We start from the raw sequence: 23166 nt of genomic DNA, 5'->3' as shown, positions 1-23166 counted from the left end.
ATTAGATTAAAAACACAGGTGGCAAGTTAAGCTTGATCAAGATGGCACCATGGCTCCCCCTCCTTTGAGTCAGGTAGTAGAGAGACAGATACCTCAGTTTCAAGGTGTGACGGAGGGAAAGTAAGGCTGTTTCCACATGGTAGCTTCAGTTTCTTCTACGAAGGATGATGCTGAGAGAAGAGGTGGTACTGCAAAGGAAAAGGCTCAAGTGCCTTTTGTAAAGGAGGAGATTTTAAAAGGAGGTTGTAGTCTGAGAGTGGCGTATTGACATTTAGGACTTCAGAGTTCCCTACTGATGACACTGAAGAGGCACTCAGTAAAGCTGGAGGTGCAGAAAGCAGGAAGCTGTAATGGATGGCTCGTTCACGTGGACGTGAAGTCTGTTAGGATTCTGACAGGATTCAGGATGGAGGAAATTGCAAAGGCATGTCTAGTCTTCAGTGACAGTAGGACTGTGATTAGGCTGCAAAGATGAGTAAAACAGGGTTTGGGCTGATGGTAAGAGTCTCAAAACACAATGAGTTTTCACAGGAAGACAGAAAAATAATGGTCTACCAACAGCAGTAGGTAGCTAGGAGAATGTAATCATTTTATCCCATTGGGTAGAGCTGAGGCATTATTGAAAACTGGGAAGCTTCGCCTTGAGAGAATTGCAAAAAAAAAAAAGTGTATCCTCTGGACAGAGTCAGGTTTCAGTTAATAATTATTATGATCATGATTAAAACGCTACTGACACTTATTACATTCTAGGCACTGCTCCAAGTGTTTTTATATTTATTAACTTATTTATGTCTAGCAGGGGGAGGGGGTGATCTGTGAAAAACAAAAAGCTGAGGATGTAAAGGTGTTTTTTTTCGATGAAATAAGCAAATTCCAGATGGTAAAAAAGAGAGAGTGACAAGGTCTGTGGTGAAAGGGCAGAGGAACATGCAGAGTATTGTGATAATTAGAATATTAGCTGTGTTGAGAGTTTGGGCATGAACACAGTCTCTGAATTCCGTTTTCTCACAGATACCTCTGGTGGCTTCCCAAGGAGGGTATATACAGATACAAGGGATGAAAAACAAACAGAAAAAGATTAAAATGACACAATTTATAACTAATTTAGGTTTCAGCCTTAAAGCTTATATGGAAACCTTAGTAAGATATTATGGATAAATGAGCCATAATGGTTAATTTTTGACCCAGACTAAAAGCAAACCAAGGTCATCACTTGACTCTCCCTCCCTCAGTGCACACTCTCATCTCTTAAACAAAGATCACAAACCAGGAGGCTCCTGGGCCAAATTTAGTCTGTGTTTTACCCACAGGTTATTGGTTAGATCTGAATTAATTCCCAATATCAAGAGGTTTTACATAATGAAGAAAGGAAAAATGGAAGGGAAGTTCAAATATAGTAACAATTGGCTATGTTGAGTAGAAGCTAGGGTGGCCAATTCATGCCCGTTGCTCAGGACTTTTCCAGTTTTAGTACTAAGAATCCCACATCTTGAAAACCCCGTCAGTCTATAAAGCCTGTTGTTGGAAACCCTAGGAGCAGCCACTCTTTTTAAGTCCATGCAATGTGCTTTGGGGTTCGCCAGAGTCACTACCAGGGCAGCAATAATTATCTGGTTGGTTCCTGTAAGTCTGAGTTTTCTAGATTTGGGTCCATCAAAGGCTCAGGAACAGCTGATTTAATCCTCCCAGTTCCTGGCAGTACCTCCCAATAGGGAAGTGACGGACCTACTTAAAGGATCTTAGGGGAGAACAGAAAGAGAAGTAATCTATGTAGATGAATGCTAATGGAAGATCAATGTCTACAGTCTATACCACACCACAAAGTTTGTCAATTTCTAGCCCATTCATTCATTATGCACTAAGGCCTAAGCTCAATAATGGCTTACCTTAGCTTTCTGTGGGTGGACTTTGTAAGAAGTAAGCCTCAGGTTACCTATAGTGGTTGGAATCAACCTCCGTATAACAGGACTGGCTGAATTTGAGGGCAGTGAGAAAGAAAGAAATGAGAAATATAGATGCGATTAATTGGGGCAAGTTTTTTCTTTGGAACCCGGACCTAAAGAATCATCTTGGAGGGATCGGGAAGATGGCGGAAGAGTAAGACGCGGGGACTACCTTCCTCCCCACAAATACACCAAAAATACATCTACACGTGGAACAACTCCTACAGAACACCTACTGAAGGCTGGCAGAAGACCTCGGACCTCCCAAAAGGCAAGAAACTCCCCACGTACCTGGGTAGGGCAAAAGAAAAAAGAATAAACAGAGACAAAAGAATAGGGATGGGACCTGCACCAGTGGGAGGGAGCTGTGAAGGAGGAAAGGTTTCCACACACTAGGAAGACCCTTCGCGGGTGGAGACTGCGGGTGGCGGAGGGGGGAAGCTTCGGAGCTGCGGAGGAGAGCACAGCAACAGGGGTGCGGAGGGCAAAGCGGAGAGATTCCCGCACAGAGAATCAGGGCCGACAGGCACTCACCAGCCCGAGAGGCTTGTCTGCTCACCTGCCGTGGCGGGCGGGGCTGGGAGTTAAGGCTTAGGCTTCAGTTGGAGCGCAGGGAGAGGACTGGGGTTGGCGGCGTGAACACAGCCTGCAGGGGGTTAGTGAGCCACAGCTATCCTGGAGGGAGTCCGGAGAAAAGTCTGGACCTGCCGAAGAGGCAAGAGACTTTTTCTTCCCTCTTTGCTTCCTGGTGCCCGAGGAGAGGGGATTAAGAGTGCTGCTTAAAGGAGCTCCAGAGACGGGCGCGAGCCCAGGCTAAAAGCGCGGACCCCAGAGACGGGCATGAGACGCTAAGGCTGCTGCTGCCGCCACCAAGAAGCCTGTGTGCGAGCACAGGTCACTCTCCACACCCCCCTTCCGGGGAGCCTGTGCAGCCCGCCACAGCCAGGTTCCCGGGATCCAGGGACAACTTCCCCGGGAGAGCTCACTGCGCGCCTCAGGCTGGTGCAACCTCACGCCGGCCTCTGCCGCCGCAGGCCCGCCCCACACTCCATACCCCTACCTCCCCCCGGCGTCAGTGAGCCAGAGCCCCCGAATCAGCGGCTCCTTTAACCCCGTCCCGTCTGAGAGAAGAACAGACGCCCTCCAGCGACCTACACGCAGAGGCGGGGCCGAATCCAAAGCTGAGCCCCCGGAGCTGTGAGAACAAAGAAGAGAAAGGGAAATCTCTCCCAGTAGCCTCAGAAGCAGCGGATTTAAGCTCCACAATCAACTTGATGTACCCTGCATCTGTGGAATACCTGAATAGACAACGAATCATCCCAAATTGAGGAGGTGGACTTTGAGAGCAAGATTTATGATTTTTTCCCCTTTTCCTCTTTTTGTGAGTGTGTATGTATATGCTTCTGTGTGAGATTTTTGTCTGTATAGCTTTGCTTCCACCATTTGTCCCAGGGTTCTATCCGTCCGTTTTTTGTTTTTTTTAAATTTTTTTTTCTTAATAATTATTTTCTATTTTAATAACTTTATTTTATCTTACTTTATTTTATTCCATCTCCCTTCTTCCTTCCTTTCTTTCTTTCTTTCTTTCTTTTTCTACCTTTTATTCTGAGCCGTGTGGATGAAAGGCTCTTGGTACTGCAGCCAGGAGTCAGTGCTGTGCCTCTGAGGTGGGAGGGCCAACTTCAGGACACTGGTCCACAAGAGACCTCCCAGCTCCACATAATATCAAACGGTGAAAATCTCCCAGAGATCTCCATCTCAACACCAGCACCCAGCTTCACTCAACAACCAGCAAGCTACAGTGCTGGACACCCTATGCCAAACAACTAGCAAGACAGGAACACACCCCACCCATTAGCAGAGAGGCTGCCTAAAATCATAAGTCCACAGACACCCGAAAATACACCACCAGACATGGACCTGCCCACCAGAAAGACAAGATCCAGCCTCATCCACCAGAACACAGGCACTAGTCCCCTCCACCAGGAAGCCTACACAACCCACTGAACCAACTTCAGCCACTGGGGACCGACACCAAAAACAATGGGAACTATGAACCTGCAGCCTACGAAAAGGAGACCCCAAACACAGTAAGATAAGCAAAATGAGAAGACAGAGAAACACACAGCAGATGAAGGAGCAAGATAAAAACCCACCAGACCTAACAAATGAAGAGGAAACAGGCAGTCTACCTGAAAAAGAATTCAGAATAATGAGAGTAAAGATGATCCAAAATCTTGGAAATAGAATGGAGAAAATGCAAGAAGCATTTAACAAGGACCTAGAAGAACTAAAGATGAAACAAGCAACGATGAACAACACAATAAATGAAATGAAAAATACTCTAGATGGGATCAATAGCACAATAACTGAGGCAGAAGAACGGATAAGTGACCTGGAAGATAAAATAGTGGAAATAACTACTGCAGAGCAGAATAAAGAAAAAAGAATGAAAAGAACTGAGGACAGTCTCAGAGACCTCTGGGACAATATTAAATGCACCAACATTCGAATTATAGGGGTTCCAGAAGAAGAAGAGAAAAAGAAAGGGACTAAGAAAATATTTGAAGAGATTATAGTTTAAAACTTCCCTAATATGGGAAAGGAAATAGTTAATCAAGTCCAGGAAGCACAGAGAGTCCCATACAGGATAAATCCAAGGAGAAATACGCCAAGTCACATATTAATCAAACTGTCAAAAATTAAATACAAAGAAAACATATTAAAAGCAGCAAGGGAAAACCAACGAATAACACACAAGGGAATCCCCATAAGGTTAACAGCTGATCTTTCAGCAGAAACTCTGCAAGTCAGAAGGGACTGGCAGGACATATTTAAAGTGATGAAGGCGAAAAACCTGCAACCAAGATTACTCTACCCAGCAAGGATCTCATTCAGATTTGATGGAGAAATTAAAACCTTTACAGACAAGCAAAAGCTGAGAGAGTTCAGCACCAGCAAACCAGCTTTATAACAAATGCTAAAGGAACTTCTCTAGGCAAGAAACACAAGAGAAGGAAAAGACCTACAATAACGAACCCCAAACAATTAAGAAAATGGGAATAGGAACATACATATCGATAATTACCTTAAATGTAAATAGATTAAATGCTCCCACCAAAAGATACAGATTGTCTGAATGGATACAAAAACAAGACCCATATATATGCTGTCTACAAGAGACCCACTTCAGAGCTAGAGACACATACAGACTGAAAGTAAGGGGATGGAGAAAGATATTTCATGCAAATGGAAACCAAAAGAAAGCTGGAGTAGCAATTCTCATATCAGACAAAATAGACTTTAAAATAAAGACTATTAGAAGAGACAAAGAAGGACACTACATAATGATCAAGGGATCGATCCAAGAAGAAGATATAACAATTGTAAATATTTATGCACCCAACATAGGAGCACCTCAATACATAAGGCAAATACTAACAGCCATAAAAGGGGAAATCGACAGTAACACATTCATAGTAGGGGACTTTAACACCCCACTTTCACCAATGGACAGATCATGCAAAATGAAAATAAATAAGGAGACACAAGCTTTAAATGATACATTAAACAAGATGGACTTAATTGATATTTATAGGACATTCCATCCAAAAACAACAGAATACACATTTTTCTCTAGTGCTCATGGAACATTCTCCAGGAAAGATCATATCTTGGGTCACAAATCAAGCCTTGGTAAATTTAAGAAAATTGTAATTGTATCAAGTATCTTTTCTGACCACAACGCTATGAGACTAGATATCAATTACAGGAAAAGATCTGAAAAAAATACAAACACATGGAGGCTAAACAATACACTACTTAATAACGAAGTGATCACTGAAGAAATCAAAGAGGAAATAAAAACATACCTAGAAACAAATGACAATGGAGACACGACGACCCAAAACCTATGGGATGCAGCAAAAGCAATTCTAAGAGGGAAGTTTATAGCAATAAAATCCTATCTTAAGAAACAAGAAACATCTCAAATAAACAACCTAACCTTGCACCTAAAGCAATTAGAGAAAGAAGAACAAAAAAACCCCAAAGTTAACAGAAGGAAAGAAATCATAAACATCTGATCAGAAATACATGAAAAAGAAATGAAGGAAACGATAGCAAAGATCAGTCAAACTAAAAGCTGGTTCTTTGAGAAGATAAACAAAATGGATAAACCATTAGCCAGACTTATCAAGAAAAAAATGGAGAAGACTCAAATCAATAGAATTAGAAATGAAAAAGGAGAAGTAACAACTGACACTGCAGAAATAGAAAGGATCATGAGAGTTTACTACAAGCAACTCTATGCCAATAAAATGGACAACCTGGAAGAAATGGACAAATTCTTAGAAATGCACAACTGCCAAGACTGAATCAGGAAGAAATAGAAAATATGAACAGACCAATCACAAGCACTGAAATGGAAACTGTGATTAAAAATCTTCCAACAAATAAGCAGCTCATGCAGCTCAATAACATAAAAACACACAACTCAATCCAAAAATGAGCAGAAAACCTAAATAGGCATTTCTCCAAAGAAGATATACAGACTGCTCACAAACATATGAAAGAATGCTCAACATCATTAATGATCAGAGAAATGCAAATCAAAACCACAATGAGATATCATCTCACACAGGTCAGAATGGCCATCATCAAAAAATCTAGGAAAAATAAATGCTGCAGAGGGTGTGGAGAAAAGGGAACACTCTTGCACTGCTGGTGGGAATGTGAATTGGTACAGCCACTATGGAGAACAGTATGGAGGTTCCTTAAAAAACTGCAAATAGAACTACCATATGACCCAGCAATCCCACTACTGGGCATATACCCTGAGAAAACCATAATTCAAAAAGAGTCATGTACCAAAATGTTCATTGCAGCTCTATTTACAATAGCCCGGAGATGAAAACAACCTAAGTGTCCATCATCGGATGAATGGATAAAGAAGATGTGGCACATATATACAATGGAATATTACTCAGCCATAAAAAGAAATGAAATTGAGCTATTTATAATGAGGTGGATGGACCTAGAGTCTGTCATACAGAGTGAAGTAAGTCAGAAAGAGGAAGACAAATACTGTATGCTAACACATATATATGGAATTTAAGACAAAAAAATGTCATGAAGAACCTAGGGGTAAGACAGGAATAAAGACACAGACCTACTAGAGAATGGACTTGAGGATATAGGGAGGGGGAATGGTAAGCTGTGACAAAGCGAGAGAGAGGCATGGACATATATACACTACCAAACGTAAGGTAGATAGCTAGTGGGAAGCAGCCGCATAGCACAGGGAGATCAGCTCTGTGCTTTGTGACCACCTAGAGGGGTGGGATAGGGAGGGTGGGAGGGAGGCAGACGCAAGAGGGATGAGATATGGGAACATATGTATATGTATGGCTGATTCACTTTGTTATAGAGCAGAAACTAACACACCATTGTAAAGCAACTATACTCCAATTAAGATGTAAAAAAAAAAAAAAAGAATCAGGTTGGAAGCAGAGGACACTGGCAATCATGGGCCACATCTGGGTGCTGCAGCTGCCACAGTCTGAAGTTCAGTGTGTTGCCCTCGAGAAGCTGTAATTGCACCATACTCCAAGACCTGCCCAAAGAGATGCTAGCCTTAGTTTATGAGCCAAAAGAAAACAAAATGAAGTAGTATGTTAGGGTTCCAGAATCCTCCAGCCTCAGATAGTCTGAGAGATTCGTAAAAGCTGTAAGATCTGTGTCTTGACTGATAAGTGATTCCCCCCACCCCCATTCAATTCTACTTTTAAAAATATAAATACTGTATAATAATGTATTATATAGCAAATATATAATGGACTGTAGCATTTAGATGTAAAAATCTGGGCTGCTTTTGAATGCATTAAAGGTGACTATATTTCAATTCAACAAGGTCCCCCAATGTTAAGAAATGTGTGGTATTTTAAAGCTACCCTCAGAATTTTTTCTTACGTACAAGTGTCGGTGCTGCCTCTGAAAAACAAATCTTATTAACTGTATAAGTAATAATTCAGATTAAACAATAATTGTTTTAGGTAAAGTTCAAGAGGCCGAGGGGTATGGTAATGAAATAACAATGCACAAATGCTGGTGTGGCTGAGTAATTACTGTGATACATCCTCCTGCTTCCCTAATTCATTGATCTCAAGAGGGAGGGCTTGACAGTGTTTATTACCCATAGCTCTTCCAGCTGTCAGGGAGGCTTCCTGGTCGCTTCCAGGATATCTGCCACTTTGGTACCAATGCTATGGCACTTGACTCCAATTTTCTACCAGGAAAGAAATTGAGATGTCACAGCCTCTGTGGGCTCGACCAAGGCTAAATGGGTCAGTTACTCCATCAAGGGAACAAATGAGAGAGTGATTCAGGAAAACAGAATAGATAGTAAAATTCATTCCATTAAAAGGACTATTTTCCTTAAAGCAGATTAGAAACTATCAAGTGGCAGGTAATCTGTCAATATTTGTTGAATTAATATTTACTGAATATATTATTTGGCCTTTGGTCAAGTTAAGCTTCTGGAACCAATAATGATCTTAATCATTAAACTAATTCACGGGGTGAACAAGCCAGAGTTGGCAGAGCTATCTTATTGGAACAATTATTTTTCTGCTTTTTGGCATAACAAGAAACCTAATCACTTAAATCTATTATTCTTATAAGAAATTCAAAGCAAATGCTCTTATCTTTAATATTAATCTGTCAGTTTAATACCTAGAAATTGTTGTGCTCTTTTAAATTTTTTTCTCATTTTTTATTATGCCAATATTGTTAATGAGCAATTAAGACTATGTAAAAGAGCATCAAAATGACACTAATTAACTACTAGAATCAATACAGAATGGAGTAGATTAGACTCAACAGAAATCATATTTTTTAACAGCTTTATTAAGGTATAATTTATATACAAAGAACTACACCTATTTAATGTGTACAATTTGATGAGTTTGAACATATGCAAAGACCCATGATACCATCACCACAATCAAGGTAATGGACATATCCAACACCTCCCAAACTTTTCTTGTGTTCTTGTGTTCCTTTGGTCTTGTGTGTGTGTATGTGTGTGTGGGTGAGTTAAGAACACTTGACGTGAGATCTACCCTCTTAACAAATTTTGAAGTGCATGATACTGTATTGTTAACTGTAGGCACTATGTGGTACAGCAGGTCTCTAAAACTTACTCATCTAGCATAACTGAAACTTTACACCCATTGACCAGAAATTGCTTTCATAAATAGAATGCCATCTTAACTAACAGAAGGTTAAGCCAAGAATAGCACTGAGAAAATCAAGGATTTATCAACTAGAATAAAAATTACTCGATCAGTGGTATTAAAATATATGTGCCCACTCCATATCCTATACTCACTGGCAGCAAGAAGCCTTTCACTCACACTGGTGGCCCCTGCAGGCCCAGTGTCTCCAGGCCCTCCACCCAGATGCAGAAGACAGCTCAGGGCCAGCATCTCTGGATCTGCTATCCAATACAAAGAACTCCCTGGACCTGACAACTCCCAGCCCTCCAACCAGCAGCAGAAGACAAGACAGGCATCTCCTCACCCTCTACTCACGGGCAGAAGACAAAGAAGCCCAGTGCTTCCTTGCCCCTCCATCTAGCAGCAGCAGAAGATCTAGATAGGCTCTCCACCTAACAGCAGAAGGCAACCCAGAACCCACAATTTCAGACAGCTCCTGGCTCTCCACTCAGTGACAGAAGGCATCCCAGATGGGTACTTCTCTTTCTCAGTGCACTGCAGAGGCTGAGTTGAAAGCCCGCCAGCACCAAGTGGCTGGAGGAGAGACCAGGAGAAATGCTATCTCTGAGGCCAAAACTAAAAGAAACTGGATATTGTAACTATCTGAAAAAAGGTTTTAAAGCAGCGATGAAGAAATTAAAAGAAATTACAAATTCCCTGGAAACAAGTGAAAAATAGAAAAGTTCAGCAAAGAAATAGAATTTATTTTCAAAAATGGAAATTATATAACTAAAAGAGTTCAATAACCAAAATTTAAACAAAATCTCACTGGATAGGCTCAAGAGTAGAATAGAGATGACAATAGAAATAATCAACGAACTTAAAGACAAATCAGTAGAACTTATTCAATCCGAACAACAGAGAGCAAAGAGATTGAAATAAACACACACATACACACACACACACACACACACACACACACACTCACATACACAGACTTAGAGAGCTGTGGAACAATAACAAAAGATCTAACATTTGTATTATCAGAGCCCCAAGAGGGAGAGGGCAAAGAATGTGGGGCTGGAAAAGTAATTGAAGAAACAATAACTGAAAATTTCCTAAATTTGACAAACGACATGAACATACAGATTCAAGAAGCTGAGTAAACCCTAGATAGGATAAAATAAAAGAATTCCATGCCAAGATGTGATAATTAAACTTCTGAAAACTAAAGACAAAGAAAAAAGTCATACTCACTTTAAACATAACAATGTAAGTAGATTGAAAGTAGAATAGAAAAGATGTACCATGCCAATGTTAATAGAGAAACTATATTAACATCAGACAGTAGATGTCAGAGCAAAGAAAATTACATGGGAAAAAGAAGGATGTTACATGATGATAAAAGGCTCAATCCAGAAAGAAAACATAGCACTAAATAACAAGAGCTTCAAAATACATAAAAATAAGCTGTTAGAACTGAAAGGAGAAATAGTCAAATCCACAATTACAGTTAGAGACTTCAACACCCCACTCTTGGCTAGTGATAGAAGAGTTAAGTAGAAAATCAGCAAAGATTAGGAAGACTTGAACAACACCATCAACCAATAGGATCTAACTGGCATTTATACCTATTTCACTCCAAAATAGCACAATACACATTCTCTTCAGGTGCCCATGCAACATTCATTAACATGGAACATATTTTGGGTCATAGACCAAACTTATGCCAATTTAAAAGAAATGAAATCATAAAAAGTATGCTCTCTGATAATAATGAAATCAAACTAGAAATCAATAACAGGAAAAAAAAAATCCAAACACTTGGAAATTAAATAACATGCTTCTAAACAATCCATGAGTTGAAAAAGAAGTCTCAAAGCAAACTTAAGAATACATAGAATTGAATAAAAATGAGTATAAAACATACCACAATTTGTGGAATGCAGCTAAATCAGTGTTGAGAGGGATATTTATAGCATTAAATCCTTATATTAGAAAACGGAAAAACTATCCAGGCAAAACAAGTATCTAGTCTCTTTGGCAGTTATGCTTCTAATGATAAATTCATTTGTCTTTCTCCCATCAGTCTCCCATTTTACTGTTTCTAAGTTTTACTTAGAGGCATTATATCATGAGTGGTTGTCACAGTGTAGTAGCTCTTTAGCCAGCTTCCTGTCATAGTCATTTCCAGTTTTTCTCTACAGTCATCACGCTATCCTGAAAATTATTATAGATATAACTTGAATCAGGAATTTTCTGGATAAATTCTTAGATATGAAATGTTGTTTCTTTCTTATTTCAACAAATGCTTTGAAATTCCATAGTCAAAAACCTTTTTAATTATCCACGTGTGTTATTCTTGAGTTTAATAACTTAATAGTTACCATTATCATGACAGTAATAAACTTTCATTCTGTCTTAGACTATAAGTACCAAGTAACAGAAAGTGGTTTTTAAGCATAACCTGAAGTTCAGATAAAAATAAAGAATGTGATACTTTCCAAAGATATAAAACCTACGAACTTTCACAACACACAATCAGCTGTTATCTACAATGGCCTCTGGAGATTTTAAGAGATTTAAGAGATATTCTAGATAAATCAACCATAACATCTTGAGACATACATTATAGGGATAGCAGAAGAAAACAGAAGGTAGTGAGAACATGCTTTTCAATTGCTCTAACATTTGCAAAATTTCCCTAACATCAAAGCTTTTTTTTTTTTTTTACTTCAGTACGGAAACTGGATATTCAAAGCCATTCGATGAAGTATATTTAAACATGGAGTCTTCATCTAACTTAATAAAAAGTGGATTTTCTCCATAAATAATTCAGAAAATTGCCTTATCTTCTTGCTGTGAAGGTTTTCTTAAATGCTCTATTATCTTTTTCTTTAAAAACGAATTTTCCATATCTAAGTTCTGACATTCATTCAGCTTGTAGAAGAGAGGGCTTTATTGTTGGAAATAAGACCTTCTTCTGGAATTTGTTTTTTTTAAAAGCAGTCATATCTTCTGACTAATAATTGGAGGATTGAGAAAGGTTGACAACATATTACTGAAACTGAAAAGGTTTAAAGATTGTAACATATAATTTAAAAGAATCAGTCAGTAATAAACAGCAACTAAAAAAAGCCCAATATTGTAAATTCAAATAGGTGTTAATAAAATCCATCATAACAAATAAAATATAAAAAGTAATTTTTTGCATAATCAAGAGATTATAGGACCCAGCTGGCAAGCATTTTAAGAAGAATTCAACTAGACAGTATTTCAATATAAGTAAATAAATTGAACAAACACTTATAGACTGTATTCCAGCTCAGATTCACAAACATTTACTACATATCAAGCACCATGCTAAAAACTTTATGTGTTTTATAGCATTTCATTCTCACAATAACCCTATAGTGTAGGGTCTATTAGGGAGGAAGAAACTCATACTCAGAGAGTTTAAGTAATGTGCTCAGGATAACATTATTAGTATTCAATCAAATCCAGGCAGGCCTTTTCCAGCGTTTAAGCTGGTTCCTTCTCTCGTAGAGCTAATACTCTTGATCTGTAAAATAATCTGCAATTTTTCTGAGTGTTCATCAGCCCTTTACTCTGTTATTATGTCTAGCTCTAATGGATAATAATTAAGGGGTTACAAAAGGCTTTTTCAAGGATGAATTAAAGAGATTTGTTTCTAATTTGAGGAAGAGAAAGATGGTAATAGAACTGGAAACCAATAAAACATTATTATGAGAATGTTGCACTATTTCCAATAAGAACTAAAGAAAGTAGGGTTAATCTGCAGCTTGTGGTTTACTTTTAAAATGAAAGAAGGAAAATCTTAGTTATCAAATTTTTTCTCACACTAGTCTTAGACAGTGACTTATAGTTTATATACCTAGTGAGACAGGGCCCAAGTCTCCTAACTCCTGGCCAGGGCTATCTACATTTTATCACACTACAATTTAGAGTCATATTACATGATTTCTTAAGATCCCTACATTATGCTCAAATTGTACAATCTGTGATTTGCATAAACATGCAAAGATACAGAGTCTCCACCAGCTTTAACAAGGGGGAAGGAAATAATTTCTCTCTCTCCTCTCTCTCTCTCTCTCTCTCACACACACACACACACACACACACACACACACACGTGTGCACAGCTGTTTAGAGTACGGCGTCAGGCTGCTCTTCTATTCCTGTCATCTGGAAATAGCAGAGGGACCTTGGGTGCCCCTGACAGTTCTCTAAGAGGCATGCCCAAGAGCTGAACACAGCTGCCACACACAGTGATTCAGCAATTTACCAGTAGAAAATATGACAGCGAGAAGAGGAGAATTTTTCATCCTGGATTTGGGTGAGGAACATTTCTCATTGTGCACAAATAAAGAGATATCTAGAGTTATTAAGTCGTTCTTTATTCCAAAGCTGCTAATGTGTGTAACTGGCTGATTTCAGACAAAAAAAAACCAACCCTATTTGCTTTAATCGAGTGTTTAGAATGTAGAAACTGATTTTATAAGTTCATGCCAAAAAGAAAATAAAATTTAAATTAAATTAAGTGATTACAGAAATGTACCTAATATTATATGGCTAAAGACATGAGAGATTTTTTTTCTTGGATAGGAGATGTGTTCTCTTTAACTCTAATAGACATGTGGGAGACCGATTGATAACTTCGTTAATCCTATTTTACAGAAGAGGAAGAGAAGACAACAGACCACTGAAGGAATGAATGCTCCTCAGGCCATGTTGCAGGAGACAACACATGCACAGCACTGCTTCCTGAGATCACACTGTGCCTCTCCAGGCAACACCATTTCATTAAAATGAAATATCAGCTCTTCCTCAAATCGTCAAGTTAAAAAGCATACCTTAATGAGAGCTCTCTCAATCTTTCTATTAAATGATTCCATGTGGGTGTGACGTGGCTCCATGAAGAAATGAAAGGTAATGGCCTTTAAAAAACAACTTTTTCCAAGAAAACTTTGGCCTTCTAGGAGACAACTGTTTGTGACTCCTTGGGTATGTGGCTTGCTTAAAAGAAAAAAAAAAAGTGCAACTCTCCAAGAGAAAAATGGAAATCAGTAGTGAAGAGAGAAAAAGAAGGACTTTCAAAGCTTGACGCGAAACTCCTTTCTGAGACTCACATGAGCACTTTAGCTCTAGAACAATGTTTCCAGAAACTCAATCTATCAATGGGGAATTTGGTCTACTCTTATTTTACGGCATATCTGCCAAAAAAAAAAAAAAGTCATATATGGCATGTTTTGACTTGGCTCTAAGCTTTCTAAAAGCTTTTCTTTCTTTTTTCAGCTGAAGCTCTGAAACTTACCTGCTACCCTTCTGGCCCAAAGCCAGTTCATTACTAAAGCTACACTGGGCTGTGTTCCTCTGTATTCCAGCCAGACTCCTATTTCAGACTTTGGCACAAATGACAGAGTGCTGATAGTGAAGCCACGAAATGTTAAGATGAGGTCATTTGGGAAGGGGCAGGGGGAAGAAAGTATGGAATTTCTTGGGTAAAGCCTGTAAACGGCTAAATAAGCTGAGAACACTCAATTGCTGACGAACCAACAGGCAGATTCCCCTGGTGCCACTAGGATGACAAGCCACTGTCTTCACAGTTGCTAAGACAACTTCATGATCAAAGGATTTAGACAATCCACTTTCTATCTCCTGGGAGATAGGCAGTTGGGGAATCTGCTTTATTATTCCCTCATTTATTTCTTTATCTATCCATCCCCTTACTAACTAATTCAACCAGCCAATTAAGAGCAATTTTATTTTGAATAGTATACAACAGTGCTTCTAAAAATTTCATGAAAGTTCAAATTACTTGGGAATCTTGTTAAAATGTAGTCTTTGATTCAGGAGTCTGGGGTGGGCTCAAAATTCTGCATTTCTCCTAAGCTCCCAGGTGATACCTGTGCTGCTCCTGCAAGGGTAGGAAAGAAATACAGTTGACTCTTGAACAGCAAAGGGCTTGGGGGTCCCAATCCTCTGCAGTCAAAAATCTGTATGTTACTTATACTCGGCCCTTTGTATATGAGCTTCCTCCGAATCTGCGATTCTCTGGATTTGACCAATCACGGGTCGTGTAGTGCTGTAGTACTTACTGTCGCGTGTAAGTGGACCCATGCAGTTCAAACCCGTTTTGTTTAAGGGTCAACAGTACACCCATTTTACTTCCCTTTCCCCTACACCAGTGGTTTTCAAGCTTGTTAGAAAAATGCAAATTCTCAGGCCCAACCCAGACCTGTTAAAACTTGGGGTTTGGATTCAGCAACCCTTATATTTCCAAGCCCCCAAGGTTATTCTGTTGTATGCTCAAGTTTCAGAACCACTGAGTCTAGACCATCGTTCTTAAAGCCAGGCTGTGCCTTAGAATCACTTGGGGTAGCTTGCAGGTTAAATTGTTTCCCACAAAAAAGAAATGCTTAAGTCATAACCCCAGATACCCGTGAATGTGACCTTATTTGGAAAGAGTCTTTGCGGATGGAATCAAGTTAAGATGAGATCAGACCTGATATGGTTGGGTCCCAAATCCCATGACCAGTGTTCGTATAAGAAGAATGAGATTTGGAGACACAGACACAGGAAAAAGGCTGTGCAATGAACGAGGCAGAAATTGGAGTGATGCCGCTATAAGCCAGGGAATGCCAACGACTGCCTGCAACCAGCAGAAGTTAGGAGAGAAGCATGCAACAGATTCTTCCCTAGAGCCTTCAGAGGAAGCATGGCCCTGCCAACACCTTGATTTCACACTTCTAATCTCCAGAACCCTGAGAGAATAAATTTCTGTTGTCTTAAGTCACCAAATTTGTAGTACTCTGTTATGGCAGCCCCAGGAAACTAATTACAGAGCTTTGGGAAACAAACAAACAAAAATAACCAAAGCCTATTATTCCCTTATCATATAAATCAGAATCTCTGGGGATGGGAACATCTGAATGAAGGTTTCTAAAATCTCCCTCAAGGGATTACAACATGTGCTCAGGGTTGAAATCCACAGCTCTAGACATTTCTAGACATAAATAGATTGTTTATACTTAAATTTTGCAATAAATAAAAAACACTACAAGCAGTTGAATATCAGTATAAGGTTATCTGTAAGTTTTTTAAGTATCAAAATGAGTTATGTAGATAAGAAGTATACTAAGACAATAGTTCTCAGAGTTTGGTTAGGGAAACACTTAGAATCACCTGTGGTCTATTAATCAGGTGGGTTCTGGGCCCCATCTCAAACTTAATGACCAGACTCTCCTGGGGTAGGGCCTGAGTAGCACAAGTTCTCAAGCTCCCTTCAGATGATGCCTATGTACACTGAAGTTTGAAAGCCATCTCTACAGAGGTGATTGAGCAGGCTTGAGCCACTTGGGACAACCTCCGTGAAGATGAAGAAATTGGAGGAACCCAGTAAGGGGGCACAAGTGAATAATGTCATCAGAAGGAACTGTTGAGAAACTTAGCCGCTGGAGCAAAGAAGGGCCTTTCTGGAAGCTGATGGACATCAGGTAGGGCTGGTGAGGGAATAGAGAACTTTGGAACGCAGGTGATAAAATATGGTTGAAGGAACACCATCGGCCTCCCCTGGGAGTTGAGCTGAAATGCAGATTTGTGGGCTCACCACAGTCCTATTGAATCAGAGACTGCATTTTAACAAGATCTCCAGATAATATGGACGTACAGTAAATTTTGAGAAGCGCCGTCCTGGTGGCAGTAAGAAAGCTGTCAGAAGTTTATGAGCCAGGAAGTGATATAATGAAATTATGCATGAGTAGGCTTAACTTAGTGGGGATGTTTAGGGTAAGCTGGGAGGCTTGCAGAGCTTTCCCATAAAAATCTCTGCAGTGATGGAAATGTTCTACATCTGCACTGTTTAATATATTAGCCACATGTGGCCACTGAGCCAGTGAAATGTGGCTGGTGGGATAGAGAAACTGAACTTTTTATTTTTTATAATTTTAATTAATTTACATTTAAATCACCACATGTGGTAGCGGCTATTGTATTGGACAATACAGGCTTGGAGGCTGAAGATATGAAGACTAGTGAGGAAGCGTCAGTGGCCAGAGGACGCTCTGACTGCACCTGTGGGTATGACATTGTCATACGACATCAAGTGTTAGTTCGCACACCATTTTCATATGTGCTCAGGAAAATGGGCAATGTAATTTTCTGTTGAGTGAAGTAATTAGTCAATGATCCTTAACTTGTGCCTCCAGTAAACTTTCAGTTACAAAGGATCTGATTAGCCCTTCTACTGCTTATGCCCATTGCTTGCTTTTCTTTCCTTTCCAGTTTGCTATTTACATTCCTTGGCTTGTCAATATCACTTGCCAGAGTGTCAACAGGGACAAGGAAATCTTGTTACAAGAGATCTAACTGATGAAGAAAAAAGATACTATTATTTGTCTGAATTTTTTGTTTGGGTTTTATACAGTCAATTTCAGATGTCTGTTGCTCCCAAAATTCATTGTCTTTTTCTTTCACAAATAATCTGTTTTACAGGAGTGTCAGGAGAGATGGGAGTGACATGCCCTTGATGATAATTAGCGGCGTGTATATAGCATCCCAATACTGGATGGAGAGATGGAAGAACACAGCTGTGAGCCCCAGCAGCCTGTTACTTTTGCTTTGGCTTCTTTAGCCCAGCCTCCTGCCTTCTTAATCCATAACACTCCCTCCCTCGATTACTCCATGCTCAGGAAAGCACAACCCATCTCTGAGTTGCTCTGATGCGATATATGTACTTTTTGTCTAGCTTCTACCCCTTTCAACTGTGTGACACCTGAGCTTATGCTCTGGGTCCTTTTTTTTTTGGTCTCTGCTTCTTACATTTTCCTTCTCTTTCTTCTTGAGCCCTCTCCCCAACTTTTACTAGTGTGAGCAGAAGTCACTTTTCGGGCATGCCCTGGGCCCGTTTAGAAGATTTCAAGAGTAAGGTCTGCTGGAAATGTCTCTGAAGCATCAATGTAATGGATTAGATCTCTGAAGTTGCTATTTTTAAAGCTATTTGCTCGAAAACAGGAAACTAACTCTAAAGGTTTCAATAGATTTATTAGTTCACAAATAACTATTGAACATCTAGACACAACCCCTGCTTGCAAAGAGCTCAAAATTTGCTAGGAGGAGACAAAATGCAAAATTCGCTAGGAGGAGACCAAAACAAAACAAAACAAAAACAACAACAAAATCCCCAAAACAAAACAAAACAAAAAACCTTCAGTATAGTGTTGTTCTTACAAATAGAAATAAAAATTTGGGCATAAAATCATTCAGAAAGGACAGGGAAGAATTTATTGAAAGGGTAACTTCTGATCAAGCTCTTAAAAGATAAACATTCTCCAGGTAAGATGGGGGTGAGTGTTCAGGGAAACATGTCCAAGCTGGGAGGCATGGAAAAGTGGTGGATTTAGGGAAATTCCAAAATTCCATATTCCTGGAACTAAGGGTATGAGAAGTTACCTTGATTGCGAAATATGTAATCAGGAATGCCTTGAACATGGTACTGAGGAATTCTGACTTTACCTCATTGGTGAAATGGGGCCACGGAAGGGTATCAATAGGGATTAGTAATCAGGTCTTTGTGCTTAAAATATTAATATGGATAATATATTGGAGTGGACAAAATTAGACTCAGGAAGACAAGTTAAAATGGTATTACCACAATCTGGTTAAGAGATGATGAGGCCTTAAATTGAGAACAGAACAATAGGATGTGGAGAGAAAGCTTTGAGAGCAGTTAGTAGTTGAGAAAATTGTCTAAATATCAAGCAAGATGAGATTTTTAATAATTTTTAAAAAGCCATTCTCTAATAAATTTCTGCACTGATACCTTAGAGCTGGTGATTAGATGGGGTGGATTGGGGGTGGACTGAATGTGGACTTGGAAATCAGAGAAGTCTACACTTCTGACCCAAGTCCATCACTTCCAAGATGGATTACTTATGGTCAGATACTTACCTGTCTGACCCTCAGTGAACTGGAGGTAATTCCAGCCTTGCAAGATTGTTGGGACGTTTAAATAAATTATGAAGAATATTTGGTATATGTGGATAGCCAATTAGCTTGCTTTCTGCCCTCTTTTTCAACTCTAAAATCCATGGGAATGGGTCCTTTAACATAAAAAGACAACTTCTTTTTTTGAATTGGCTGTCTGAGAGCCTAAAATTTTCTTAATAAGCAATTTATTTTTTTCCTGGTAGGATCAGGCCCAGAGCACCACTCTGTAATGAAATTTCCAAGTGACAGTTATGTTAAATGTAACAAAACTGTAATATGCCTAGAGCTGACATATTCTAATCGATATACTTGTTGGACAAAACATCAGATTCAATAAAGCCGTCCAATGCCACTTGCATTGCCAATTGGATTATAAATGACTTCTGATAATAAGTGAAAATCCCCAATGTGAAACAGTTATTTCAAGCCAAATTCTGTTCAGAAAAGTTGTTCTGCATCTCCTGAGAAGCTTTCAGAAACAGCTTTGAATTAAATCTATCCCACTGTGTAAATAAGCAATTATCAACTACACCAATAGGAAAAAGCTATCAAAAAGGGAGATTTGGTATCAATGATTGCTATAATCATTAGTAAATGTCATGTTGATGAAAACTTTCTACACTAGGCCAATTTGCCAAGACACTTTTTAAATTAGAAGGCTAACAGGAAGATTTTGTTTTCATAAGGTTTGTCTAAGATTACCACTGTGAAATACAAAGTAGAAGTATCTCTTGGAAGCATAATTCTATAGCTAAATTTGCAAAAACAAAACAAACTGACACTAAAACAATTACAAAGGAAAGCCTACAAGAATTTTATCTGATAACAGTACATACAAATATGTACTTACAAAATAATAAAAATGAGAAAATTCGGCCTTCAAAGAGACCACTGACATTGAGTCAGAAATCGCCAAACTATATCCAAAATTTAGCAAAGCCTGTGACTTGCAGGGACTTCTTGGGACACAAAATTAACATTTTTTATCAACCACTCTGTGGCTGATACTATGATGATTATTTTAAATGCAATATTACTAATAATACAGAAATCCTATGTGCTAGGAGGGAACAGTAAGCCTTAGAGAGTTTAGATAACTTGTCCAAACTCATAGAGCTAAAAATAAGTTTGCATGATTCATACAGCAAAAAAAGGAGTTCAAGTAATTTGCTCAAATTTACACAGTATTTTGAACTCACGGCTATCTAGCTTGAAATTTCTGCTGTTTCCACTATCCTGAGTATAGTCTTTTAAAGCTTCTGTATTATCACCTGCAAAATGGGAATGATGCCTATTTCCAGATGTATTAGTCAGGATTTCAACAGGAAACTGATGTACACCCAAACTAGGTAACTGAAGATTCCAATAAAGGGACGATTTACTATAGTGCGAGTACATATATGGAAAAAGGGACAGTGCCCTGGCCAGAAATAAGGGAGACCCTTTACCACCTTGTGGCCTTCAAGGGCAGGAAAGAAAGTGATTACTGGAAGTGCCAAGAAAGTTCTAGAGAGGGCTTCTGGCCAGAAGCTGAGGGTTTCCACAGGAAAACACGGCCAGTGTCAACCTTGCTGTGTGCTGAGTGGGACTGATATCCTATCATCATCCTCCTTTCACCCTATGATGGCCTGTGATTGCCTTCCAACTGGATACCATCCCGACACAGCCCATACAGGTCAGCTGTCCAGGCCCAGAGCAGAATGGAGTATGGATCTGGAGGGGCAAATAGAGAGTATCCAACACAGTAGTATTAAGTGAGAAGACGTTCTGAGAACATGAAATACATACGCTGGAGATGATACAGCAATAGTAGTAGCTTGTGTATTGAGAGCTTATTATATGCCAAGAATCATTCTAAGCACTTTTAAATATTATATATTTTTTATTTTCGCAACAATCTTATGAGATAGGAACTAATATCTTCACTTCCAAGGTGAAGAAACTGAGACTTACAGAAGTGATATAATTTGGCCAAAGTAATAAGTACCAGTACTAGAATAAGAACCAAGGCTGTAGAAACCCAGGTCTCACTCTTATCTCTGCGGTATCACTGGGTGTATGTAAGGCTTGGGGAATCGTGGCAGGTTATTAGCAGTATAAACAGATCCCTTATATTTGATTATTTTTATTAGTCTATTAATAACCCCCTGACGGATTGTTATTTCCATTTTACAGATAATGAATATAAGTTTTCAGTTGTTCAACTGGTTGTAAATGATCCAGGTCATGTTATGTTCTAGAACCTTCCCAGACTTCTTATCTTACTACGCTTTGAGCTGTGCTGTCTCCCAAAGAGCAATACATAAACTCTCTGTTTCACAATCATTCCTACAATATTTATTGAACATCTATTATATGTACTAGGGTCTGAAGATATAAAGAAATCATGATCCCTTTCGGTAGAGGTAGCTCATAGCCAGCCCTGGTCCCAAATACCACAGTCTCTTCACCTGAATTATTGTAATAACCTCTCAACTGATCTCATTGCTCCTGTCCTTGACCCCATAGTCCACTAAAAAGTTAGAGAAATTCTTTGAAATCACAAGTCAGATCATATCACTCAGTTGTTCAAATTCCTTCAATGCCTTCCCATCTCATTCAGACTGTAGGTCAAAATCCTAAAGTGGCCTAAAATGCCCAACATCCACTGCACATTAGAATTATCACAGGATCTGTTTAAAAATATCAGTGCCTCCTCCCTCCAAAATATGAACCTTATATCCACCCCCTAACCGTGCTTGAGTGAGGGTTGTGCTTATTGAATTACTGACCCAAAAGGTAGAGTAATGGAAAAGGTTGGGTGGGGGAGACTTTACAGTGTATAACCTGTGTATCTTGGCCAAATGATCAAGGGGGCATCATCAGTGATAAGTCATTAAGTCATGTTGATGGTACACACTTGATAGAATGTGATGAGAAGGATACTTCAGTTCTGGAGTATCCTTCCCCCAAACCCATGACTTCAGGCTAAACATGAGAAAAACATCAAAGGCACGCTACCAAGCACCTGAACAGTACTCCTCAAAACTGGCAAGGATATGAAAAACAAAACAAAACAAATGCCTAAGAAATTGTTACAGACTAAAGGTGACTATTGGAATCATGATAACTAAATGTAATGTGGAATCCTGGATGTGGTCCTAGAATAGAAAGACATCAGCTGAAAAAGTAGTAAAATCCTAATAAAGTGTGGAGTTTATTTAGTTAATGTTGGTTTCCTGGTTGTACCAAATGTACCATGGTAATGCAAAATGTCAACCATTGTAGAGGAAACTGGGTGGGGAGATGCAGGAACTCCCTGTACTATCTTTGCTACTTTTCTAGAAAGTTTTATTCTAAAATTAAAAGTTTATTAAACCTTGAAAAAAAACATGATAGAAAACAACAAGAAGAACAAATACCAATGTCTGGGCTCTACTCCAAGTCATTAAAGTTAGACTCTCTTGGGATAAGACAGGGCTGTCTTATAATTTTTAAAGCTCACCAGTTGTTTCTAAGGTACAGCCTTGTTGAGAACCATGGTCCTACTTCATGATGCCTCTCTAATACCATCTCCCACTCCTCTCTCTTCGTAACACAGTGTATGGACAATAGCCACTCTGCCCTCCTTGCTACACCCCCAAATATGCCAGGAATATTTGCATTTCACAGTCTTTGCATGCATAGTTTCCTCTGACTAGAACACAACTTCATTTAAACACCAGCATTGCTTGCTCTCTTGCTTACTTCAAATCTATGTAAAAAACAAAAACCAAACAAACAAAAAACCCTGCCATCTCAATAAAGGGTCCCTGAAGACCATCTTTCTAAAAATAAACCACTTTCTTTCTAAAAGCAACTTTCCCCACCAGAACTGTTTCCCCACTTTCCCTGTTTATCTTACCTTGTTGAGTTTTTTTGTTTTCATAGCATTTAAAATTGCCTGGCATTTTATTATAAATATGTTTATGTGTTATTATATTTGTGCCCCTACTAGAAGCTAAGCTCCATGATAGCTG

General features: G+C 39.1%; 2 long non-coding RNA genes across 7 annotated transcripts in view; one reads left to right on the top strand and one right to left on the bottom strand.

Moving 5' to 3' along the window:
* Positions 1 to 23166, bottom strand: part of LOC137224680 (uncharacterized) — a 307310-nt gene that overhangs the window by 135913 nt on the left and 148231 nt on the right. The gene's annotated exons all lie outside the window — the stretch shown is intronic.
* On the top strand, positions 13375 to 23107 carry LOC137224681 (uncharacterized). Of its 2 annotated transcripts, XR_010943434.1 has the most exons (3): positions 13375 to 13517; positions 13859 to 14110; positions 17675 to 23107. It is a non-coding gene; the product is annotated as an uncharacterized lncRNA (long non-coding RNA). The 2 variants fall into 2 exon arrangements; XR_010943433.1 differs by lacking the exon at positions 17675 to 23107 and having other exon boundaries at positions 13859 to 17409.

This window comes from Pseudorca crassidens, chromosome 5 (genome assembly GCF_039906515.1).
Source record: "Pseudorca crassidens isolate mPseCra1 chromosome 5, mPseCra1.hap1, whole genome shotgun sequence".
Classification (NCBI taxonomy): domain Eukaryota; kingdom Metazoa; phylum Chordata; class Mammalia; order Artiodactyla; family Delphinidae; genus Pseudorca; species Pseudorca crassidens.
Note: the sequence above shows the minus strand (reverse complement) of the source record. Positions and strands in the feature narration are given on the sequence as shown.